Source organism: Nyctereutes procyonoides, unplaced genomic scaffold (genome assembly GCF_905146905.1).
Source record: "Nyctereutes procyonoides isolate TBG_1078 unplaced genomic scaffold, NYPRO_anot_genome, whole genome shotgun sequence".
NCBI classification, from domain to species: domain Eukaryota; kingdom Metazoa; phylum Chordata; class Mammalia; order Carnivora; family Canidae; genus Nyctereutes; species Nyctereutes procyonoides.
The window spans coordinates 107,615,347-107,640,428 of NW_026575125.1; the positions used below are offsets into that span (position 1 = coordinate 107,615,347).

General features: G+C 39.9%; 1 protein-coding gene and 1 pseudogene across 4 annotated transcripts in view; one reads left to right on the forward strand and one right to left on the reverse strand.

The window, feature by feature from the left end:
- ATP11C (ATPase phospholipid transporting 11C) overlaps positions 1 to 25,082 on the reverse strand; it is a 182,319-nt gene that overhangs the window by 129,000 nt on the left and 28,237 nt on the right. The gene's annotated exons all lie outside the window — the stretch shown is intronic.
- LOC129519002 (U6atac minor spliceosomal RNA) lies at positions 13,940 to 14,029 on the forward strand (annotated as a pseudogene).

Sequence of the window (25,082 nt, forward strand, 5' to 3'; positions counted from 1 at the left end):
TACAGTTCAAAATAATATTTAAACAGTTTTAGATATATATGTTCAAGTATGTGATGATGGTTCTTATTTTTATTGTTCCAAAAGTTCTTTTTTTTTTTTCCAAAAGTTCTTTTTACACTGGTTTTATTTTCAAATTATGAATGATCAAATAGAACTATCAAAATAGAAACTTTTAATAATATCCCTGGTCCAATAAATAAAATATAAATAAAAATGTAGAAGAATGTTTAACAGCATTGTTTGTAAAAAAAAAAATGAAATAAATAAATCCAAATGTCCACCACGTAAGTACTATTTAAACTAATCATGGAGGGCATCCCTGGGTGGCGCAGCGGTTTGGCGCCTGCCTTTGGCACAGGGCGCGATCCTGGAGACCCGGGATCGAGTCCCACGTCAGGCTCCCTGCGTGGAGCCTGCTTCTCCCTCTGCCTGTGTCTCTGCCTCTCTCTCTCTCTCTCTGTGTGTGACTATCATGAATAAATACATAAAATCTTTAAAAAAATAAAAATAAACTAATTATGGAATATCCAAATAATGGACTACTGTGCACCTATTAAAATATATGAGCAGGTTAATATCTCTGACCAATAAGATCATCTCTGACAAATATATATTAGGTGAAAAAGCAAACTGAAAAATATGATATACAGTATGATACCAACTGTACAGGAAAAAATACGTGCACATGTGTGTATTTATACTCAAACATAAATACAATCTGAACACCTAGACAAAAAATTTAACGGCATTACGTATCTCTGGGAAATAGGGCTGCAAATGAACCAGTAATGGCAATCTTTTTATACATTCTAGTTTTTTAAAAAGATTTATCTATTTGAGAGACAGAGAGAGAGAGATAATGAGCACTCTCTCTCACAGTGGGACAGGCAGAGGGAGAGGGAGAGAATCTCCAGCCAACTCCCCACTGAGTGCAGAGCCTGAGGCAGGCTGATCTCACCACCGGAGCAGAAATCAAGAGTCAGAGGCTTAGCCACCCAGGAGCCCCTATACCTTCAAGTTAAAAAAAAAAAATGTTTAACCACATATAATACTTTTCCATTTAAAAAAAATCCTGATTATTAACTGCCAAAGAAATTTTTCTCAAACATATCTATCCTAGTAAATTAAAGAGACAAACCCTGAACTTAAAGAAATCACTGTTATTGGTTTCAGGATTAGATAAAAATTGATCTAAATTTTATGTTACTAATAAAGTGCACTTTAATCTGTGCTTGGCTGACACAACTGGAGTATTTTTAAGACAACCCAAGGAATTAAAATACAGGAGTGATATCTTTAAACAACTAAAAATGGATTTTGACCACAGTAACTTTCAAAACAGCAGCAGTATCTGAAATGATCAACAGTAAACTTGATGTAGACTATGACTCCCCAAATCCCAGGTAAAAATCCATCTGTGTAATAGTTCCTATGATCTATCAAATACTTTTCGTCTCCTCTGTAGGTTTCCTGTGGTTCTAATTATACTGTCATCTAATCTGTTCTACAACAATTTTAAAGGAAATTTCTACTTTCAGAATTTTCCAAGAAAGAAAAATGGGGTGGAGTAGAGGAACTTGATCTTCAATTGATTGAAAAGTATTATACTCCTATAACCATACAATATAATCTTCTAAGTATTAGTTACTTCGGGACAATTAACTTAAAAACTTGATGGGAGGAAAGAGTGAAGGGGGGCTTCAGTGAAAAAGTGGGGCTTTAGCTTTCGTAATCAGCACTTTTAGCATACACTGCTTTGCCTTGTCCAAAGCATTCCCAAATAGACAATCTAATTATTTAAAGTTACTGAGCATAATGGATTTTTTAGTCTGATGCAGCAATTTGCATGAATTCATGTGACCAGAAATGAGTTTATTTTCCAAAGAAAATGACCTCCCAAGAGTAAAGGAACCACCCAGCTATAGGGCTTGATTTTCTTTTCAGTGCAGCTTTCTTATCTGCAGGTTGCCAGATAGGAATCTCTGTAGTTGTTTTATACAGCAGGGCGGACCTCAAGTGCTTTAAGAGATACAATCTCACATTGTTTAAGGCATGCTAAATTCTATTTAAAATGTTTATGGCTTTTTGTTTCAACACTGAGTACATGTTTGTAAATCTGAATTTGATTTGTAATATATTTTTTAAAGATTTTATATATTTATTTGAGAGAGAAAGAGAAAAAGAGCATGAGTAGGAGAGGAGGGGCCAAGGGAGAGGGAGAGGGAGAAACTGACTCCCCACTAGGCAGGGAGCCTGAAGCATGGCTTGATCCCAGGACCGAGAATCATGACCCATGCCCAATCGACAGAAGCCAACCAGGCATTCCTTGATTTGTAACATTTTTTATCTAAAAAATCAATAGCATGACAATGGAGATTAATGGCGTACTCTCTTTTTTTTTAAGATTTTATTTGGGAGAGAGAGAGAACAGAGGGAGAGTCAGAGGAAAAGCAGACTCCCTGCTGAGCAGGGAGCCTGATGCAGGGCTTGATTCCAAGACTCCAGGATCAAGACCTGAGTGGAAGACAGATGCTTAACCAACTGAGCCACCCAGGCACCCCAATGGCATGCCTAAACATAAAAGCTGACTGGCTCCATCAAAAAGACAGAAAGTAGAGTGGTGATTAACAGAACTTAGAGGGAGGGTAGAATGGGGAATTATCTAATGGTACAGTTTTACAAAATAAAAAGAATTCTGAAAATGGATGGTAGTGACCGTTGCAAAACAATATGAATGAACTTAATGCCACAGAACCATACATTTAAAAGTAGTTAAGATAGTAATTTGTTATGTGTACTTTACCACAATTAAAATAGTTTTATAAAACTAAATTGGTTTGTTTCTGAAGCATTACCAAAAAAACAAAAAACATTGATTGGCTCCAAGGACACTGGGGTTTAAAGTACCCCCAACGAATCCTGAACCAAAGATTACTATGATTCCAATTCCTTGAGCCTGAAGACCATTAACAACAGAAATAGGGTGCAATTGGGCAAAGCTTGTCTGGATAAATTTCCAGCTCTGCTCCTAACTGTGACTTGGACAACTGATTTAAACTTTGAGCTTCAGTTTCCTTCTCTGTAAAATGTGGAAAATAATAGTACTTAAACCTCATCAGGGTTTTCTTTTTTCAAAAGATTATTTATTTTTTTTTGAGAGAGAGCATGTGCGCACACACATGTGAGTGGGGGGAGGACCAGAGGGGGAAGGAGAAGAGGGAAAGAATCTCAAGCTGACCCCCTGCTAATTATGGAGCTGGATGTGGGGATATGCAGGGCTCAATCTCACAACCCTGAAATCACAACTTGGGCCGAAAGCAAGAGTCAGATGCTTAACCGACTGAGCCACCCAGGCATCCCCCCTCACCAGGTTCTACTGAAAGAATACCTGTCGAGTGCATATGACACTCAGTCAACTTTAGCTATTATTAGCAACCATGTGAATACACAAAGCTGATTTTCCCACACTGGAGAGAGGCATTCGTGCTCATTTTGGCAAAGGTGTTAAGAGGACAAGTGGGTGTGTATGGCTGTATATCAACACTTGGTGCTGATTCCAAGCGTTCTCCCCAGTGGCTGACCGCTTATGGGGATATGTGGGCTCTAAGTTGAATTCAGGTTTTCTCAAAGGGTGCTTCTGAAGAGGTCAGCAAGAGAGACCCCAGGGAACCTGGTCAAAATGCAGAGTCCTCTGTTCCAAGAGAAACCTAGTGAATCCCAGTCTCTGGAGGGAAGTCTCGGGAATCACATCCATAACTGGCTCTCATCAGACAAAATGAGGGGAAAGGGAAACCAAAGGGGATCTGGCTCCGCAGCAAGGCTTCCTAATTTCTCTTGCTTTGATTAACTTTACTAGCAGATGGTACATGGATCTTGACATCTATTTCCATGACCAGCCAAATGTCTTGTCTAATTTAATTTTTCTTCCCTCTCTTACCACCTCCTCCTCCTCCTCCTAATCTCATTCTTTGATGGAAAAGCATACCAGCCAAATTTAGGACTCAATCCTCTTGTCATCATACCACTTTCATTACCAGTTTGTTTACTTCCATTGTGGGAAAAGAAGATGAAACCAAATGTCATGTACTCAGAATAAAATTGCACAAACTTAGGTATTATAATATCCATTTCTAGGATCTACCTGGTTTCTCAGTTGGCCACTAAAGTCTTGGTATTGCTCTCTCCTTGACAAAGAAAAGTACCTTTGAAGAACCTTCCTCAGGGTAAATAAGATACCAACCTGGGGATTCTTTTGAGAACAATGATAATAATCCCAGAGCATTATTAACCTGAAGAGCATCCTGATTTTTGGGGAAGTGTGGAATTTTCTTTAGAACACAAGAGGACAAGTTTAGAAAATTAAACAGAAAAAGTCACAAGTTGTCTCTGAAATGTTTTTCTCTGAGAAGTGCTTCTAGTTCATTCTTCCTGTCAAGCAGCCTTATACATTTTACCTGACAAGAAAACACAGTATTTCATCTGCAGCATCAGGAGCTGACAAAAGAGCCAAACTGTCTGCCATCAGCCACTAAAACCTTCGCTAGTGTTTAGACTATAACAGGAAGTAGGGTAGTCTGGGAAATGAAACAAGAATAACAATACATAACCTTGAAACCCTGCCCCCAACCTACTAGAAAAGTTACTAATAAAGTATTAACTGGAAGAAAACACCACAATCACTTTTCTGACAAGAGGAACATCAACAAAAATGGTGTTTTTCTCTTGAAATTATTACATATAAGTGATCCTAGAGAAAATCATTATCTCCAGAAGCACCCTACCAGCCACACCAAGTTTTTTCAAGTTCTCTTTCTAAACAAAGCAGAACCTGAGGCATAAAGTGCAGTTCAAATTCCTAATACAATGAAGTTCATAAAAAGAAATCTAAGCTACAAGTGATAACATATTTGCACCCAGAGCTTTACTGCAGGAATAATAATATTACCTACCTCAAAGAATTTGTGAGAGGATTCTGGGAGATAACTGTGTGTGAAGTACTTTATTTTTTTAAGATTTTTTTAAAATTTATTTATTCATGAGAGACACACAGAGAGAGAGGAAGAGACACAGGCAGAGGGAGAAGCAGGCTCCATGCAGAGAGCCCAATGCAGGACTCAATCCTGGGACCCCAGGATCACACCCTGGGCCGAGGGCAGGCGCTAAACCACTGAGACACCCAAGGATCCCCTGTGAAGTACTTTAAACAGCGCCTAGCATTTGCTAGAACTAAAAATGTTAGTTGCTGTCATTGTGGTTAGTTTTAAGAAACAATTACATGCAATAAACTTTAACACAACCAAACATTCTAGATTAATCTTGGTGATTTACTGAAATGGAAAGTTGACTTTCAAAACCAAGCCTGGGTGGCTCAATTGGTTAATGTCTGCCTTCAGCTTAGGTCATGATCCTGAGGTCCTGGGATGGAGCACCGTGTTGGGTTCCCTACTCAGTAGAGAGTCTGCTTTTACCTCTCCCTCTGCCCCTCCTCCCATTGGGGCTTTCTCACTCTCTCTCAAATGAATAAATAAAATTCTTAAAAAAAATTTTTTAAAAAGCTTTAAAAAACCCCATTCCTGTACGGGCATTCTTCCACATTGTTGTTTCTTTAATTGCTTATACTTGGATTTCCTTTTAGTGCCTCAAAGGGAAATTAAGCAAGAGCAATTAACATCAATGACTGACCATTTTAAAAAACACAACTTACCACCCTGCCAAGCACAGGTTGCATCATTTGTGGTGATAACAACCTTTAGGGTGGCAGCTTTAGGCTAAATAATACATGTGGCTGAGAAGATCCACAGGTCAACACAAGAGCAATCTCTTTGTATGTGGGCTCAGTGAGAATCACTGACCAGGCCGTGGCCCATTAACCACAAGCTATGCACACCTAATGACAGTACAGCTGACAGGGTCCTGAACAGAAGCAATTTTGGAAAAGAGGTACAAAGAAATTAAAGAATTGACTAGAATCCAGGGAGATGATAGGTAAGGCACTTCTACACATGCCTCACAAAAACCCACTGTGCTACAACTGGGAACACATTATCTTATTAAGAGGGAACACGGAAGGGTAAAAAGAACAAAGAGTTCTACATTCCTAGTCAGGCTGCTTGGGTTTGAACCCTGGCTCTACCCCTTGAAGGCTTTATGACTTTACCTTCCTTAACTTCGCTAAGCTTCAGGTTCCACTGAAAATATGGAGAGGAGTCAGTACATAATGACCACATAGGTCTTCGCACAGTGCCTGGCACACAGCTGGCACTCAATAATTCCTAGTTGTTACCATGAAAACAATAAAAATGGTGTGTAGGTAGCCAGAAAAGCGCACAAAGGCCTATTTTTACCAATAATGTGGTCAAAATAGCAAAATGGTGACAAAGAAAAACACCAATAAAATCAAACACTAGAAATGTTACTAACAAAATAAAATCTTTTCTTAAATGTGTGTTTACAGGAATATCTAAGGAAAAGCAAGCTTCATCATACGATAAAGTATATATGATTTCTGTGTCAATTCTGAAGACAATCTGACACCCTGAAAGAGCTTTAAAGGTCAACTTCATGGGGCACCTGAGTGGCTCAGTGGTTGAGCGCCTGCCTTTGGCTTGGGTTGTGATCTCGGGGTCCTGGGATTGAGTACTACATCGGGCTCCCTACAGGGAGCCTGCTTCTCCCTCTGCCTATGTCTCTGCCTCTCTGTCTCTCATGAATAAATAAATAAAATCTTAAAAGAAAAAAAGGTCACCTTCATGGATTGATTCATTCATTCACCTAACATTTATTGAGCATTTGCTATATACTAAGCAACGTTAGTTATCAGAGACTATGATAAATGGTAAAAACAGAAGCATGTGTAAAATGCTGCAATGGGCACAGGGGTGAAGAAGATTCATTCTGGCCCAGGTATGTCCAAGAAGGGAGATCCAAGACAGCTTCAAAGAAGAAAGACATTAAGAAAGGCATTTGAGTTGGGCCTAGGACTTCATCAGGGAATAGGAAAAAGATAACTCCAGAAAGGGAACAATAGGCGCAAATACCTGGAGATATCTGGAGGCATCTGAGAATAATGGGAGCCTGTGAATAATACAGTATGGCCAGAGACTAGGGTATTGGGGAAGGAAGGAGTCATGGAAAGGAGGCTCCATGGTAGGCCCAAGAAAACCGGAGAGGAATTTCAGCACCCTTAGGCTTTAGCATAGAGATAATCGAATAGGGTGAGACCAATGTTTTTAAAAAGCACCTTTGTGATAAAGAACTGCAAGAAAATACTTCAAAGGTCAGGATAGGGCGCCTGGGTGGGTTAAGCGTCTGCCTCTTGGTTTTGGCTCAGGTCACAATCTCAGGGTTATGAGATCAAGCCCTGCTTCTGGCTCCGAGCTGGGCATGGAGTCTACTTGAGATTCTCTCCCTTTGCTCCTTCCTTCACTTATGAACACGAGGTTTCTCTCTCAAAATAAATCAAGTCTTAAAAAATTTTCAGGTTAATAGTCATTTTGAATGGAGGGCAGGTTTATGATTGCAATAGGGCACCTGGAGGAACTTTTGGGGTGACTTCAAGGTTCTATTTTTTATCTGGATGGAGATTTAAAGTATGCTTGCCTTGTAATTTTTAAGCTACCAACCAAATACGGTTGTTCGGTTTGTTGAGTCCTTGCATAGCTTTAGAATTTAAAAGCTGGAAAAGAAGACACCCTCTTACACACTAGAGTCAGACTGAGGAAAAGGGGGAACTAGAATGAAGATAAGGAGAGAAGGTATTTATTGCCTCTAAATAAAAGATGATGAGGGCCAGGGCAAGGACAGTGGGAATGAGAAGGAGGTAAAGCCATTTGAGACGTTTCTTAAGACTTGACTGCCAGAGGATTAGAGAAGAGAAAAGTGAGTTCAGATTTGGACACAATGATACCTTTGGGACTTCAAATACAATACTTTCCTCCCTTTTAAATATATGGCTTTCCTTTGCCTTGGTACACATCTACTAATAGTAATATTCTATTCCCTATCACTCATAATTCATTCCAATTCATATTTTTGGCTTTCAAGTAGAAAAGCCAGGAGGAGTTCTTGATGTAACAGCAAGACTTGGAAGAAAGGAGGAAGATGGTTGAGAGAGGTGTGTATAAACACACATAAAGGGGAAGCTCTTTGGTGAAATTAACAACTGTTAATAGTGAAAGACAGAAGTAAATGAATAACATCCCAAGTGAACTATTCTACTAAAATGGAAAAGATATGTAAGGCAAAGCCTAGTAGGTCAAAACTTCCCAACCTGATCAACAAATGTCAGGGAAGGGAATGCATCATGCAACCATCTTTTTTTTTTCCCCCACATGCCTGGGACATGTTAGTTATAAGTTACCTCAAGAAGAATAATAGAAATCTGAAAGTGAGAAGAGAGACGGATCACTGAGAAAAAGAGGTATTCCACACCAGGTCAGAGTACACTGGAGGAGCAAGTGGTTTTGCTCATGCGTAAGCCAAAATGAACTGTCCTCATTTGAGAGAAGAGATGGCTATCAGCAAGTGTGTTAGACCAATTACAGAGTGGGCATGCCTGGCTGCTTTATCACAGAACAGGTACTCACCAAACGCACGGAGAACCAACTTTGCTAATACAGAGAAATATTAAGATTTTACCCTCCGACCCCTGCTTCTATGGCATAATAACAATAAAACCTAGCTACCACTTATTGGATAAAATACTCTATGTCAAGCACCGCCTGAGCCCTTAGCATGAATTACCTTGTGGAATCCTAACAGCAAACCTGTGATGGGGTTGCCATTACTCACCCCCACATTGCAAATGAGAAACTTGCATCCCTTCAAGTGGAAACTCTGGAGAAATAAGATGTGAAAGAGGCTGCACAGGACGGACATGGACCAGGACAAAAAGGAGCGCCTGCTTCATACGTGGTCCAACCCAGGTCACCAGGGTAGAACACTACATTAGGGATAAGGGGCAAAGTCTCTAGTTGCTGATACAGTGATTTTGTAGGACCTTATCTCCAGCATGGCTGTGTCCTCTGGCGACATGTGCTGGTGGCAGGCAGTTAGTGGTACGGAGGTTTGGGATTCTGGCCAGCTCTGTTTCTTTCCATCAGCAATATGACCAACATCTGGCAGTCAGCAAACATCAAGATGAATGAGTCTCCACTAATTCGTACGTTACAAACTAGAGTGTCAAAATTGGTCAAATTCCATTAGAGAATTACAGTTCAGCTGCAATGAATACTAAATCCATATAAGCCATTAGGTGGGACTTTGAAATCTCTTCGCTCTATGGAAATTTCTATTCTGGTAGTAGTTGTATGAGATTTGATCTTTATCACACTTTTCCTGGCAGCAGTAAAATTCCATTTCCATCAACTCTGTTTCCTCTCAGGAAAGAAGTCTCTCAGGAAATATTCAAAACATTGTTCTCAACAAAGTTCTCAAATATGAATCATTTTCAAGTGCCAGGAAGATATTTCTTCCCCCACTGTTTTTGCATCATAATATACTTTCCCTAAAACGACGCATTTGCAAAGAAGAAAAAGAATTCTTCATTCTTCCCCCAATATGGCTTTGCTCAAAGCAATTCACTTTCCCTCAACTTACCTTCTCCAGATCCAAAGGAGGATCTGCTTTATTCAAGTTCTACCAATTCATTCATTCAACAAATATTTCCTGAGCACCTACTAGGTTTTTTGGTCCTGTAATAGGTGGTAGGCGTTCAAGTAAGTGTATTAGGAATTAACCGGCAGAAATTAGGGGATGGTCATTGTAGGCAGTGGGACCATCATGTGACATGCTGACAACTTCCTTCAAGGAGATGCTTCCAAGAAGAGGAAACATTTAAGGCCTAGGGAGAGGAATTAAATGGAAGAAAGGCATTTATGGAGGCCAGGAGGAAGGCCTCCAATTACAGGGAGCACAAATGAGCTGCTGCCTCAGAAATTCATCCCCAACGTCTGTGCTGAAGCCATACTTCTAACAGGCTGCACCTGACCAGTGAGTGAGTACAGCAGGGATAGGACTCCCCTGCCTTGGATTACCCAAAGGCTTTTCCTAACCTTCCTTCAAGGAACCCTCCTTCAACCGCACAGCAGCCTACAAAGTTTCTGCCTAGGCTACTCTCTCTTCTCTTCACTAGGGGTCAGACTTGCATCATGGACTAATGGCACTGCCATCCTTTTCATCTCCCTCTTTGTGGTCTTTTCACACAGGTGGTGATTTCCCTCAATAAAAATCCCTTCCAGTTTAATCCTAAAATTCTGCTTCTCAGAGGACCCACACTAACACAGCATTCTCCAGAGCAGCCAGCATGAATAAACATTCAGAGGCATGAAAACTCATGAGTTGCTCTGAGTATCCTAAGGAGTGGTATGTGCCTGGAGCTTGCTGTGGAGGTATGGGAATAGAGGGAGAATAATCTGGGTCAAATCAGAGAAGGCCTTGTATGTCGAATAAGAAACCTGGACATGGTCCTCTGAGAGGGAACCACCAGAAAGTATTACGAAGGGAAAGGGTACGTGTTTTCAAAAGATTGTTCTACTGGCAGAATGGAGGATGGACTGGAGGAAGCATAATATGGAAGCATCTCTGGGTAAGCTTCCATCTTGTCTGCTAGCTTGTGAAGTCCTAATAAGTAGAATCATATTAATATTTTTTTAATCTCTATGCTCCTGTAACAATTAGAATAGTGTTTAACACAAAGCAGCTACTCAAAGAAGCCCCAGGAAATCTATCAGGTTGGCTCTCTCCTTACTGTCCAACATTTTAAATTAAACCACCTTTTAAAGGTTTAACGACCAGCCTTTGAACATTTCTCCTTGAACACTGGAACTCTGGCTAGCCAATCCAGAAAAAGAAAGTTACATGTATGAAGGGTAGAAGTTACTCCCCAAACTCTATCCTCCACTAATTAGTTATCTCATGAACTCTCTTTGAAGCCTGGCATCTAATCACATTTGTTGATCCTAATTGTAAGGACAAAGGTCATTAGATATTTAGTTTTTGACTGTTTACCAGGTCAACGAAGTTTAGAGTCACATCAGGATCAAGGCCCAGAGGTCTTATGCAAAGAACACTGAGCAAAAATCAGAATTAGGTTTGGGATACTGGTGCAATATCTAATGGTATTGAGAAAACATATTGCTAAAGTCTATTTTTTTCATCATAAAGTAGAAATAAGACCTACTTTATTTTATAAAGTGAAAATTAAATCAGAAGATGTGCTCAATGTGCTTTGAAAATAGTGTATGTTAAATATTGTACTGTCACTAATTTGTTAGCATGGTAGATCTCAAGGTAGGAGTTCTTACTCCCCACCCCCCAAACAAACAAAAGGGCAGCAGGAGGAGCCTTTTGGAGATGATGAATATGTACATTATCCTGATTGTGGTGATGATTTTAAGGGTGTATGCATATGTTCAGAACCCATCAAACTGTACATTAAATATATATGGTATTTTGTATAATGATCACACTTCGATAAACCTGTTTAAAAAAGACTAATGGGGGATCCCTGGGTGGCGCAGCGGTTTGGCGCCTGCCTTTGGCTCAGGGCTCGATCCTGGAGACCCGGGATCGAATCCCATATCGGGCTCCCGGTGCATGGAGCCTGCTTCTCCCTCTGCCTGTGTCTCTGCCTCTCTCTCTCTCTCTGTGTGTGTGACTATCATAAATAAATAAATTAAAAAAAAAAAAAAAGACTAATGGGTGGGATCCCTGGGTGCCTCAGCGGTTTGGTCCCTGCATTCGGCCCAGGCATGATCCTGGAGTCCCAGAATTGAGTCCCATGTCGGACTCCCTGCGTGGAGCCTGCTGCTCCCTCTGTCTATGTCTCTGCCTCTCTCTCTGTGTCTCTCATGAATAAATAAATAAAATCTTTTAAAAAAGACTAATGGTTACCTATTCTGATTACAATAACACCAAGCAATGGTGTGGTATTATACAAAAATTCCCAAAATACGATAGATTTTCCTTTACTTTCATCTGTCAAACAGCACTTTTAGTTGGAAGGGTACTGCTAGGAAATCCAGTAAGAATGAGAATCACTTCCCAGAAGCTATGGATTGCTGGAGCTGGAGCCAAGAGCCCTCCTGAGGTCCTAGACACTGAAAGGTCATTTGAAGATGGCCTGATGCCCTTCCTTAGACTCAGCCATTTTTCTTATTGTAATCTCCCTGACTTGACTGATGAAAACACAGCTCTTGGGCCCTACTTGTGATAACCAAAACAACCTTACTGGAAAAAGGAATCATTACCTTCAGTCTGAGTGGTTTGTGTAAGTTAGAAAAGGGAGTTTCAATGATTCAGAAACAGATCTGCAGGAGCTAAAAGACTAGAGCTAGCTATACATGGTTGGTTGCCCATGTAAAATGAAAATGGCATCTCCAGTCCTCTTGGCTGAGACAATCACTTCTAGACCACACAAAGACACACAGACACAAAAGCGTGCCCACACTCATTTCCAGAGCCCAAAGCATTTAGCTGTACCTTTTAAGCCTTTCAAATTTGCAAAATGATTTAGTAAATTGGTATTGTTTTGACTTAGGGAGGAGGGAGGTAAAAAGTACAGGGAATTAAGTCCATTTTTATTAAAAGGAACTTGCTTTAGGCTATTTTGGTAAAAGAACTAAATAAACTACAGAAATCATTCTAAGTCCCATTTGGCCTTTTCCAAACCCAAAGTAATTATTTACAGTTATAAAGTGCATTTCATGGTAAGAAATCAATAATAAAATAATAATGATAGTAACAGACTCCACTATACTGAGCACATTCTATGTGCAAGGCACTCTACGAATATCATCTGTATTCCTCATAACAACCTTTGCTAACAGTTTACACTTCAGATTTTTTTTAAAGATTTGAGAGAGAGAGAGAGAGATGGCATGCACATGTGTGAGCAGGAAGAGGAGGAGAGGGAGAGAATCTCCAGCAGACTCCCTGCCAATTGCAGAGCCCAACGCAGGGCTTGATCCCACAACCAAAGAGCACGACCTGAGCCAAAATCAATAGTCAGATGCTTAACCGATTGAGCCACTCAGGCGCCTCTACATTTCAGATCCCAAAAAAAAAGTCTCAGACAAATGTGACACAAATCAAGTAAATGGCAGAGCTGAGCTATAAATCAAGATATCTAAAAGCCCAGATTTTCAAATACCAATAGAAGGTGGTAGAACATTTCTCCCTCTCCTAATCTCCCTCTCCCACCCTCCCTTGTCTATCTCCCCCCACCCCCCATATGCATTCATTAACAGAGAGAGGCAATGTAATCCAGAGGGCTAATAAGGGTTTTACCAAATAAACCTGCATTTAAGTTCTGACCATAACAATTTACTGCAAGATTTCAATGCTACAAATTATTTGCTGGGCCTCAGTTTCCCATTAAATAACATTAAACTGGGATGCCTGGGTGGCTCAGTGGTTGAAGGGTCTGCCTTTAGCTCAGGTCATGAACCCAGGGTCCTGGGATCGAGTCCTGTACCAGGATCCCACGGGGAACCTCCTTCCTCTGCCTATGTCTCTGCCTGCCTCTGTGTCTCTCATGAATAAATAAATAAAATCTTAAAAAATACATTAAATTGAATTAAATAAATGTACTCATTGCCTAGTACAAAGACGCTGTATTTGTTGTCGGTTTGCTGTTTTGATAGCTTAAAGACCAAATGAAGATGAAGAAAAGCACTCTATCTGTATTGTATTATAGGTAAGGTTAGAACTTCTTTTAATAAAGATGGAAGTGGGGGCAGCCCGGGTGGCTCAGCGGTTTAGCGCTGCCTTCAGCCCAGGGTGTGGTCCTGGAGACCCGGGATCAAGTCCCGCATCAGGCTCCCTGCATGGAATGGAGCCTGCTTCTCCCTCTGCCTGTGTCTGTCTGTCTGTCTGTCTCTCTCTCTCTCTGTGTGTGTGTGTGTGTGTCTCATGAATACATAAATTAAATCCTTTAAAAAAAAAGATGGAAGTGGTTCTAGTGACCTATAAAACACACATATGATTAAGGAATTGTCAACCACTTTGTGGCACCTAACTATGATTTTTATCTATAAAATGTAAGAGAATAATATATAATGGTCACATGGGATATAGTCTAGGAATGCAAGTTTGGTTCAACATTCCTAACTCAAGTAATGTCATCGACAATATCAATGAAGGAAGAATATCCATACATTTATACAGATGCAGAAAAAGTATGACATTCATTCAACAGCCATTCATGATTTTTAAAAATACTCAAGTAATTAGAAATAAAAGGTAACTTCACCATCCTGATAAAGAACATCAATGAAAAAACCTACAGCTAACCCATACTTACTGGTGTTAAGATTGAATGATTCCCTCCTAACATCAGAACTATGCAGGGACCACACTTACCACTTGTATTCAACATCATACTGGATAGAAGTCCTAGCTAATGCAGTAAGGGACAGAAAAAAATACAGATAAAATTGGGGAGGAGAAATAAACCTGTCTTTACTCACAGAAAACATAACAAAGTAGAAAATCTAAAAGAATCTACTAAAAATTAATAGATCTAATGACATTAGCAAGGTTAGAAAATATAAGATCACTCTACAAAACTGAATTTTGTTTTTTTTTAAGGATTGTATTTATTTATTCATGAGAGACACAGAGAGAGGCAGAGACATAGGCAGAGGGAGAAGCAGGCTCCATGCAGAGAGCCCAATGTGGGACCTGCTCCCAGGACTCCGGGAGCACTCCCTGAGCCAAAGGCAGATGCTCAACTGCTGAGCCACCTAGGTGTCCCTGAATTTTGCTTTTATACATAGCAGTGAATGACTGGGGACTGAAATTTTTATAAGCACCATTTGCTATATGGCACCAATAAAATATGCAATACTCCAGGATCACTGTAACAAAGTACTATAAGATTTATATATTGAAAAGTATGAAAATGCTGATGAGAGAAATGAAAGATGCAAGTAGAGAGTTACATATTCATTGGATCAGAGGACTCAATATTATCAATATTGTAATTCTCTCCCAAATTAATCTATAGATGCAACTCGAATTCAGTATTCAATTCAACACTCAAAATTCAAGAAAGCTTCTTTTTAAGAAATTTAGGTGATTCTAAAAGTTATATAGAAAAACAAATAATCTAGGACAACCAAAGCAATTTTGAAAAAGAAAAAATTGGGGCAGCCCCTGTGGCGCAGCGGTTTAGTGCAGCCTGCAGCCTGGGGTGTGATCCTGGAGACCAGGGATCGAGTCCCACGTCGGGCTCCATGCAGGGAGCTTCTCCCTCTGCTTCTCCCTCTGCCTGTGTCTCTGCCTCTCTCTCTCTCTCTCTCTCTCTCTCTCTCTCTCTCTGTGTGTGTGTGTGTGTGTGTGTCTCTATGAATAAATAAATAAAAATCTTTAAAAAAAAGAAAAAGAAAAACTTGGAGGCCTCAAACTCACTCATTTCAAGACTTACTATTAAACTACAACTATTCAAAACACTAGGATATTGGCAAAAGAATAAACCCTTAGATCAGTGGAACAGAGCAGACAGTCCAGAAATTGACCCACACATATACAGTCAATTGATTTTTGACAAAAATGTCAACTTAATTCAATAAAGGATAGTCTTTTAGTCTTTCAATAAATAATGATGGAATGATGGGGTATACTTATATTTCAGTGAACCTCAACCCAAACCTCACTCTATACATACAATTTGAAGTTGATCATAGATGGAAATGTAAACCCTAAAGCTAAAAAACTTCTAGAAAAAAAATAGAAGCAAATCTTCATGACTTTGTATCTGATAATCATGTATAGGACAGAATAACATGAACCATAAAAGAAAAAAAATGATCATTTGAAATTCATCATAATTTAAAATGTTTGCTCTTTGAAAGACAGTTACAAAATAAAAAAGAAGACAGACAAGCCAGACTGAGAAAAATATTTACAAAACAAATGAGATAAAGGGCTGATAACAAAAATATATATAGAACCCTTAAAATTGCATTAAAAAAACCTAAAAGTTAATAGACACTTGCTCAAAATCATTAGTCATGAGGAAAAATGCAGAATGAAATTACAGTAAGAGGGATCCCTGGGTGGCGCAGCAGTTTAGCGCCTGCCTTTGGCCCAGGGCGCGATCCTGGAGACCCGGGATCAAATCCCACGTCGGGCTCCCGGTGCATGGAGCCTGCTTCTCCCTCTGCCTGTGTCTCTGCCTCTCTCTCTCTCACTGTGTGCCTATCATAAATAAATAAAAAGAAATTACAGTAAGATATCACTAGCTATGTACTAGAATGTCTAAAATTAAAAAAGACAATAACAAGGGTGTCAAGGATATGGAGCAACTGGAACCTTCTATTGCTGGTAGGAATCAAAAACAGCATAGTTTGACAATTCCTTACAATGTTAAATAAACACTAATTCTAAAACCCACGCATCTCATTCCTTGGTATTTACCTAAGAGAACTATCCACACAAAAACCCAAATATAAATGTTTATAGCAGGGCACCTGGGTGGCTCAGCAAATGAGCATCTGCCTTCAGCTCAGGTCATGATCCCAGGGTCCTGGGATCGAGTCCAGCATCAGGCTCCCCACAGGGAGCCTGCTTCTCCCTCTGCCTATGTCTCTGCCTCTCTCTGTGTCTCTCATGAATAAATAAATAAAATCTTTTTTAAAATGTTCATAACAAACAAGTTTTTTCATAATAAAAAAAACTTAAATTACCCAAATGTCCATCATGGTGAATGGATAAACAAATTTTGATATGTTCATATAACGGAATTCTACTCAGCAATAAAAGACAGCAAACTATGGATAAATGCAACAACATAGATGACTCAAAAGCATTATGTTAGGGGCACCTGGGTGGCTCAGTTGGTTAAGTTTCCAACTCTTGTTTTCAGCTCAGGTTGTGATCTCAAGGTCTTGGGATTGAGCCCCATGTCAGGCTCCATGCTCAGTGGGGAGTCCCCTTGGTATTTTCTCTTTCCCTCTCCCTCTGTTCTTCCCACCTCCCCTCCATCTGCTCACACTCACTGGCTCTCTCTTAAAATAAATAAATAGGGGATCCCTGGGTGGCTCAGCGGTTTAGCACCTGCCTTTGGCCCAGGGTGCGATCCTGGAGTCCCAGGATCAAGTCCCACATCAGGCTCCCTGCATGGAGCCTGCTTCTCCCTCTGCCTGTGTCTCCGCCTCTCTCTCTCTCTGTACTCTCATGAATAAATAAAATCTTAAAAATAAAATAAAATAAAATAATAAAATAAAATAAATAAAATATTTTAGGGAAAAAAAGCATTATGTTAAAGTGAAATAAGCAAAGTCAAAGGCTACACATTTTGATCCCTTTTATGAAACTCTAGAAATGATAAAACTATTTATTATAGAGACAGAAATAAGAGCAGTAGTAAGGAGGGGGTTAACTACAAAAGAGCATGAGGGAATATTCTGGGTGACAGAAAACTCTATTATCTTGATTTCAGTGGTGGTACAACCTATAGAATTTTGTCAAAATTCATAGATTTGTAAATACCTAAAAAGGGTGAATTTTATTGTATGTAAATTGCACCTCAATAAACCAGAAAAACAAAAACAAAACTGCGTACCACGCCATCAGGTATGGCCATGTATTTTAGGCAGAGATCTACAACTGATCAAAATGAAAAGTGCTGAGTTTTGATCGTCAGTGTAAGAATCAGGATTAAAGGACAAAAGACAGGGAAGACCGACAAGGTTCATGACAGTTTTGTCTGTGTGTCTTTAACTGCTCATTGACATAGTTGTGTAAAGAAGGGCTTGGGTAGGAAGGTGATAAATGTGTAATTTAGGACCAATGTACCCCATTTGCTACTTATTTGAAACAAATCAACTTAAAATGATAAATGGCCACTAACTGTCCCTACCGACTGCTTGAGTTTGTAGATGACTCACTTAAAATGACTGCTTGAGGAGACAGGAACGTTAAAGTACTAATTTTCTTCATTTTACAACTGTTCTGATTTACAAGAGCAGAGAAGAAGCACTTCTATTTTATGCAATTTCTTTGTCTTGATTAGAATTTGTTAGACTCACTCACAGTAGAAGCTTATCTTGGCAGCAGAGGCTGCAGGGTGTGAGAAGGTGAAGAGTTGTCCAAAACCCCCAAAGGGCCTTTTTCCCTGTTTGGTAGGCTGTTCAAGTGATAGTTGTAGGCAGGTTGTCTAGTGGTGGATAAACCTGTGTGCAAGGTCCCAGGTTTGCAGGGAGCTACTGTCAAAACAGTGGTAGGAGTCTTAAGTAGCATTCTCAGAGCCCAAGGCAGACATAACTGAAAAATAAACTACAGAACACTTGTCTTCATTTCTTCACTCATTTCTTCACCCAACAAATATTTACTGCTGCCCATTCTGGCACAGGCTTTGTTAAGGCTGAAGACAGAGAAGAATTCCTGGCCTACAGTAGCTTGCAATCTGCTGGTGGGCAGTGGTAGGGGTATATCAGGTGCAATAGCAGTCAACAGGCCAAAGTGCACCTGAATTGAAGAGGAAATCTAGAGTTTTGATTTATTCCTCCCATTCTCTATCAGCTCTCAGAAGCCCAAGAGTTCACCAAGAAGATAAAACTGGCAGCCATTCCAAGGAGCAAGAACAGCATATACGACAGAAATCTAAGTAGGCATGACAGAGCCAGGAAACTGCACAAAGTTCTGGGGCACTGAGAATCTGGTGAAAATGGTGTATGAGACCAGAGAGGTAGGCACGAACCAGGAAGGGTGAGGGCTTTTTGTAAGCTGTGCCAAAGGGTCAGATGTTAGTTTGAGGAAGAAGCAACATGAAGCCGATTGACAGGGGAGTAACAAACCAAGATTTGCATTCAGAAAGATGATTCCAAGAGCAAGCCAAGAAGAGACAGAGGCAAAAGGTAGATGCAGAGGAGATCCACCTTTCTTTTTTTGGGGAGTTGAAAAACTGGTGGTGGATCAGGAAGATGGTGTTGATTGAGGCAGCAGAGAGAGGTTCTTCACAAACCCAACCTTCAGGCATCAAAAAGAAATGCCCCATTCTCCCACCCATGGTCATCTCTAGCTAGCAATCATGATTGTTTCTCTCTTTATACCCCACTAGAGTAGCATTCCCCTAAGGACAAGAATGGTGATACATACAGACACACATACTTCCAGGGCCTAACAACAGATGTTTAGTAACTGTGTTGACTGACTGACTGAGTAAATAAATGAATGAACTGATAGTCTGGGCCCCAGAAACCATTAGCGGGCTGTTGTCAAATGTCATTGATAGGTTATGTTGGAAATTGATAAGCTACCCATTACATGGAAAGTTGAACTGGGTATCTTTGGAAGTCTCTTCCAATGTGAAGATTTTATGATTCAAGGCCCCTGCCCTGTGAAAGTAACAAGCGACTGAAAAGGGGCCAGGTGAGATGTTTTAAAGAAAGCTAACAAAAATTGGTCCAATGAAAAATGTCAAGGGGTGAGTTTGTAGTATCAGGAAATAAATAAGCTAAAAAGCAGACAAATTTTTTTATAGAGACCATACAAAAAGGAAACTGTCAAAATTAAGCTTCTGAAGGCAGTCAGCATAGTACACGTCAGGCCCCTCCATATCAGAGGGAGGGAATATCAGGTGCTTGGAGCGTAAACCCAGAAGCAAGGTCTAGAAAGAAATGGAAGTAGGCAAGGGGGCATAATTAGAAAAGGAAGAGTAGGCAGCAGTAGGCAGAGGTCCACATAAGTGAGCAGTGAGCACAAAGATACTAGGCAATGAGAAAGCAGACAGAAGATGACAATAGGGAAAATCTGGTAAAAAGCAATTACTAAGCATCAACATCACCAATGGTCAGCAAAGTCCTAATGACAGGCATGGGTCTAGGCAAAGCTCAAGTTCCCAAGAGGCTTGGCTAAAAGAAAGCATACTCCTATCCTGGGGTACTGCCCACTGTACCCAGAAAAGGACTTCACAGGGGTGAAAGAGAATAGGGCCCAGTTTCTGGCATGGAAATACAAATCCAGTCTTAATCATAAGGAACTAGGCAAGAGAAGCCTTACAAAAACCTAAGCACACAAAGTCAGAATGAGACTGGCAGACACACTGACCTGCTGAGCTAAGCAGCTTAAGGTTCCTGAAATTCTCCCCCGACTCAGGACAGGCTGGGACCCAACAGTGGTTCAGGGCTGACCCGTCCCAACTCTGTCCACTGGAAAACTGTGAAGACATGGAAGTCAGCAGGCCTCAGAGCCCTCCTAACATCGGACAGCATGAGGCAAGGCCATAAGCAGAGAATACCAATGAGAGAGACAGAGAGACAGTGTGTCACATGGGAAAGAGCAGCGAAAAGTAATTACAGAATTCCAATTACAGAGATCTCTTCTCTACTTTCTCCACCCGCCACCACACTGCCCTAATCCAGAATACATTTCTTAAAAAAACCTAATAGGTATTTTTTCAGCCCATAGGTATTCAGCCCATAGGTATTACACAGAAATCTATTCATTTTTATATTTACGGCCATACCTAGAAAAAAATAATTATTAGGCATCAGTTCCTGGGTCAAGAACCATGCCCCCAACCAACTACATATACAACGTTTTGTGGGAAGATCAGATTCCCACTACATTTTTTCCTAATGTACCATATCATGATCACGGATGATCATGAACATATAATTGAGGGGACAGCCCATACTGCTACTCTTATTTCCCATTCTGAACCACAGACTTACACATATCCTTAAGGGTTTTAAGCAACACTCTGGCGTATCTACTCTCACTATACAGATAAAAGTCTGAGGACCACTGAGGAAAGTTATATGAAAAACTGCCTCAAAAATTACACAAAAAAACTAGTAGCGGAGCCAGCAATAAAACTTCGATGCCTTTACTCCTTCCATGTTTGCAGTGTCAACAAATGTGGTACAGATGCCAGTCATTAGGAAGCAAACTTGAGTCAAATGCAATCCCATTCTTATTTTTAACCCTTCCCACTGAGCTCACACATAGCCCAACAGAAAACCTCTTTTCATCTGCACAGACGTTCTTTGATACATGACAGAGTAGAAATCCACTAGAGGTTACACAATTTAGATTATCCAACTCGAAAGCAAGAAAAAGCCTCAAGCAACACCATCTGATTATGAGATTTTGCTGCTTTGGAGAATTAATCAAATTCATCCTAGAGGCTCATCTGCTGCATGATACACTCATTCCTTGATATCGACACTCCCTAACAAATTTCAACACAAGATGTGCTGGTGACTTCTCTTCCTAGTACTTTCTGATCTTCATCTGTTACTATGACTAGCATTTGAAGCAATGTAAATAAGCAGGAGGTTGCTTGATTCCTAATATCTATATAATCCTTTGTACTTATATGAAAGCTGGGAAGATAGAAAGGGTCTCATTTACAAAATACTTTTCACTGTTACTTCTGAATATAATATAAATGAAAAGAGAAGGTGAGAAAGTCTAATAACTGGCAAATCATGAATAACTGAGTTGCTATAACATTTGAAGAATGTGATTTAAATTATTTAACAATATTCATCTGTAATCAAATAGAATTTTGTTGACAACCTGGTATATTTAGAAAAGCTAAACAAATATATATTGTACACCAAAAACTTAACCTTGACCCACTTTTGTTATCTAAAAGTATACGCTGTTCCTTAAGTACAGTTTATTCTTCCAATTAGTGGGCCCTGAATAAAAAAACCTAAAATTGGGACACCGGGGTGGCTCAGCAGTTGAGCCTCTGCCTTTGCCTCTGGAATTCTGGGACTGAGTCCTGCTTTGGGCTCCTGCATGGAAGCCTGCTTCTCCTCCCTCTGCCTATGTCTCTGCCTCTCTCTGTCTCTCATGAATAAATAAATAAAATCTAAAAAAAAAAAAAACACCTAAAATTTACCTAAAACCACATTTTCTTTAACTCACAATAACTTACGTTGAACAAGTAAGTGAAACAAGCTATATTCATCTCCAGAATCACAGAGGTAAGAAAAAATCAATGAAAAATTTCTATTTTAAAAAAAGAGTAACTCTGTGAAGAAACTTAACAAATACTACCCCAGCCAGGTGATCAAGTTGATACCATCAGCGACAAGTCATGCTGATACTACACATGGTGGATATGATGCAATGAGAACAGCCCTTTACTTCTCTAGCCTTCTTCTAAAAAGCCATGACCCACATCTTACCTTAAGGAAAACAATAGACAAATCTTAGTTGAGGGATATTCTACAAAGTCCCTCATCAGTATTCTTCAAAAATCTCAACGTCACCAAAACCAAGGAAAATCTGAAAAACTGTCACAGCCAAGAGGAGCCTAAGGAGATGTGAGGACTAAATAGAATATGGTATCCTAGATGCAATCCTGGAACAGAAAAAGGACATTAGGGACAAACTAAAGAGATGAGAAGAAAGTATGGACTTTAGATAATATCAACATTGGTTCATTAATTATGACAAATATATCATACTAACTAAGATAAGATACAGGGAAACTGCGTGTGGGTATATATGCAAACGCAAAGTTCCTGTAGGGGCACTTAGGTGGCTCAGTGTTTGAGTATCTGCCTTCAGCTCAGGTCATAATCCCAGGGTCCTGGGATCAAGTCCCAATCAAGCTCCTCGCAAGGAGCCTGCTTCTCCCTCTGCCTGTATCTCTGCCTCTCTGTGTCTCTCATGAATTAAAAAAAAAAAGGTTCCTGTAAATCTAAAAGTGTTTCAAATGAAAAAGTTTACTAACAGACGTTAAAAACAAATTTTGAAAATGAGCACTGGATTCTTACATGTAGCGAACAGATGCAATATATAAAAGATATTAGACAGTGACATTGAGAAATTAAGTGTAAACCCAAACACTAAAGCTAACACTCTCCCTTTTTGGCATCTCTCTCAAACTCAAGGAGTCCTCTTAGACCATATTAGCCTGAACTTACATTAATAAATATACGCAGCAAAAAAAAGTCCCCAATTTTTCTATCTGCCTTATGGCAAATGTGTTGTTTTCGGTCACATGAAATGTATTGAATCATAATGAGGCATGCTGCTGGTTATCTTCTCTACTGAGGAGTCAAACCAGAACTTCAAAACTATTAATAATGTACTAAAGGTTAACTTCAGCAAAAAGCTAACTGTTCACTTCCTGTGTGCCTTTCCTTCTGGAACCATCTTTCTGAGAAGTGCTTTAAGTGTCTGTCAGAAGCCAAGCACATGAATTAGGGATGGAAGGGGAGCTGACCCTGGTCATCTGTCTTGGAGCAAGTACTAGCACTTGCTTTAATTCCTCTTCCATCATCCATTGCTCCCTCTGAATCTGGTGATATCTAGGAGCGAACTTTGTTTATGACACATGCTGTATATCATTTGAAGAAGCTTTGTGTTTATGTGAAGTAAAGCAGTGTTCTTTTTCAAAGCTCTCAGTTCTTAAAATATCGGAACTTGCAAAAAACCACATGCAGGGTAGTCATTATCCCTTCAGATCAATAGCTCAGTCACTGCTATGAGATATTAAAAAAGGAGTTAGGGAGACAAGCAAATCTTTAGAGTTGCCATCTATTCTGGCAAAAAGCAGCATAGTTGAGAGGCACAAACATATTAAAAGCCATTTTAGCAAGTGAGTTCTTGCCAAGCAAAAAATTCTGGACCACTCTGTCTACCTAAGTGTTTTCACAGTGGTTTGAGCTAGCCGGCAATTAAATTCTAGGCACAGTTACAGGCAAACAGAGGCTTGGAGGTTGAGGAATGAGAGTGGATGTGGGCAACAGCTGGACACGGAGCATTTGCAAAACACATTAACTAACCGCCTCCAGCACAAATATTCACAAAAATATTCATTAATGTTACATCCCTTCACCAACTGAATACACCTCACACTTTGAATAAGAATTTGAAATGTGTCAGTTGCCTATACCTGTCTCTGATTAAAGTAAAACTTAAAGGGAGATACCACAAAATAATGGAGAAGATTCCGCTCAGTAAGAAGTATGCTATCTGGAAACTCACATTTAAAAAACAATCTCTTGGGGGCGCCTGACTGTCTCAGTCAGGAGAGCATGTGGCTATTGACCTTAGGGTCATGAGTTCTCACCCCATGTTGGGGGCAGAGTTTACTTTTAAAAAAAATCTCTTAGGGGCGCCTGGATGACGCAGTCAGTTAAGTGTCCAACTCTTAGTTTCAGCTCAGGTCATGATCTCAGGGTTGTGAGACTGAGCCCCACGTGCCCTGCATCCCCCAAGGTGGGCTCCACACTCAGCATGGAGTCAGCTTGAGATTCTCTCTGCCCCCACTGCCTCGTGCTCTCTCTCAAATAAATAAATAAATCTTTTTAAAAATATCTGTCAGAATACACTTAGTGACTTATTTCCAAAGAGTTTAGTATGGAAAGGAGAAAAAATTAGTAGCTTTATTTACAGTAACAGAATCTGGTAAACACTCTTTAGACAAGTGATTAGGGTCAACACCAAGAGTGATCAAGTCACGTTGAGGATATGTACCCTTGATATGGTGTGATGAAAATGGTACTTCATCTCTTCAGTCTTTCTCCCAAAATGCAACAGCCCCAGTCTAATCATAAGAAAAACAGACAAATCTCAATTGACAAACATAGTATAAAATACCTGACCAGTACTGCTTAAAACTCAACATCATTTAAACCAAGGGAAATCTGAGAAACTGTGGCAGCCACGAGGAATCTAAGGAAATATGGTACATAAACGTGATGCGGTATCCTGGGTAGTATCCTAGAACAGAAAAATGATATTCATGGAAAACTGAAGAAATATAAATAAAGTATGGACTTTAGTTAACAATGTACTCATATTGGAACGCCTGGGAGGCTCAGTGGTTCAGCGTCTGCCTTTAGCTCAGGGCGTGATCCCAGTGTCCTGGGATCAAGTCCCGCATCAGGCTCTTCACAGGGAGCCTGCATCTCCCTCTGCCTATGTCTCTGGCCTCTCTCTGTGTGTCTCTCATGAATAAACAGTCTTTAAAAAATAATAATAATATATTCCTATTGGTTAATTGTGACAAATTGTAGATTACTAGTGTAAGATGTTTATAATATAGGAAACTGCACATGGGATATATGAAAACTGTACTATCTAAGCAACTTCTGTAAATCTATAAA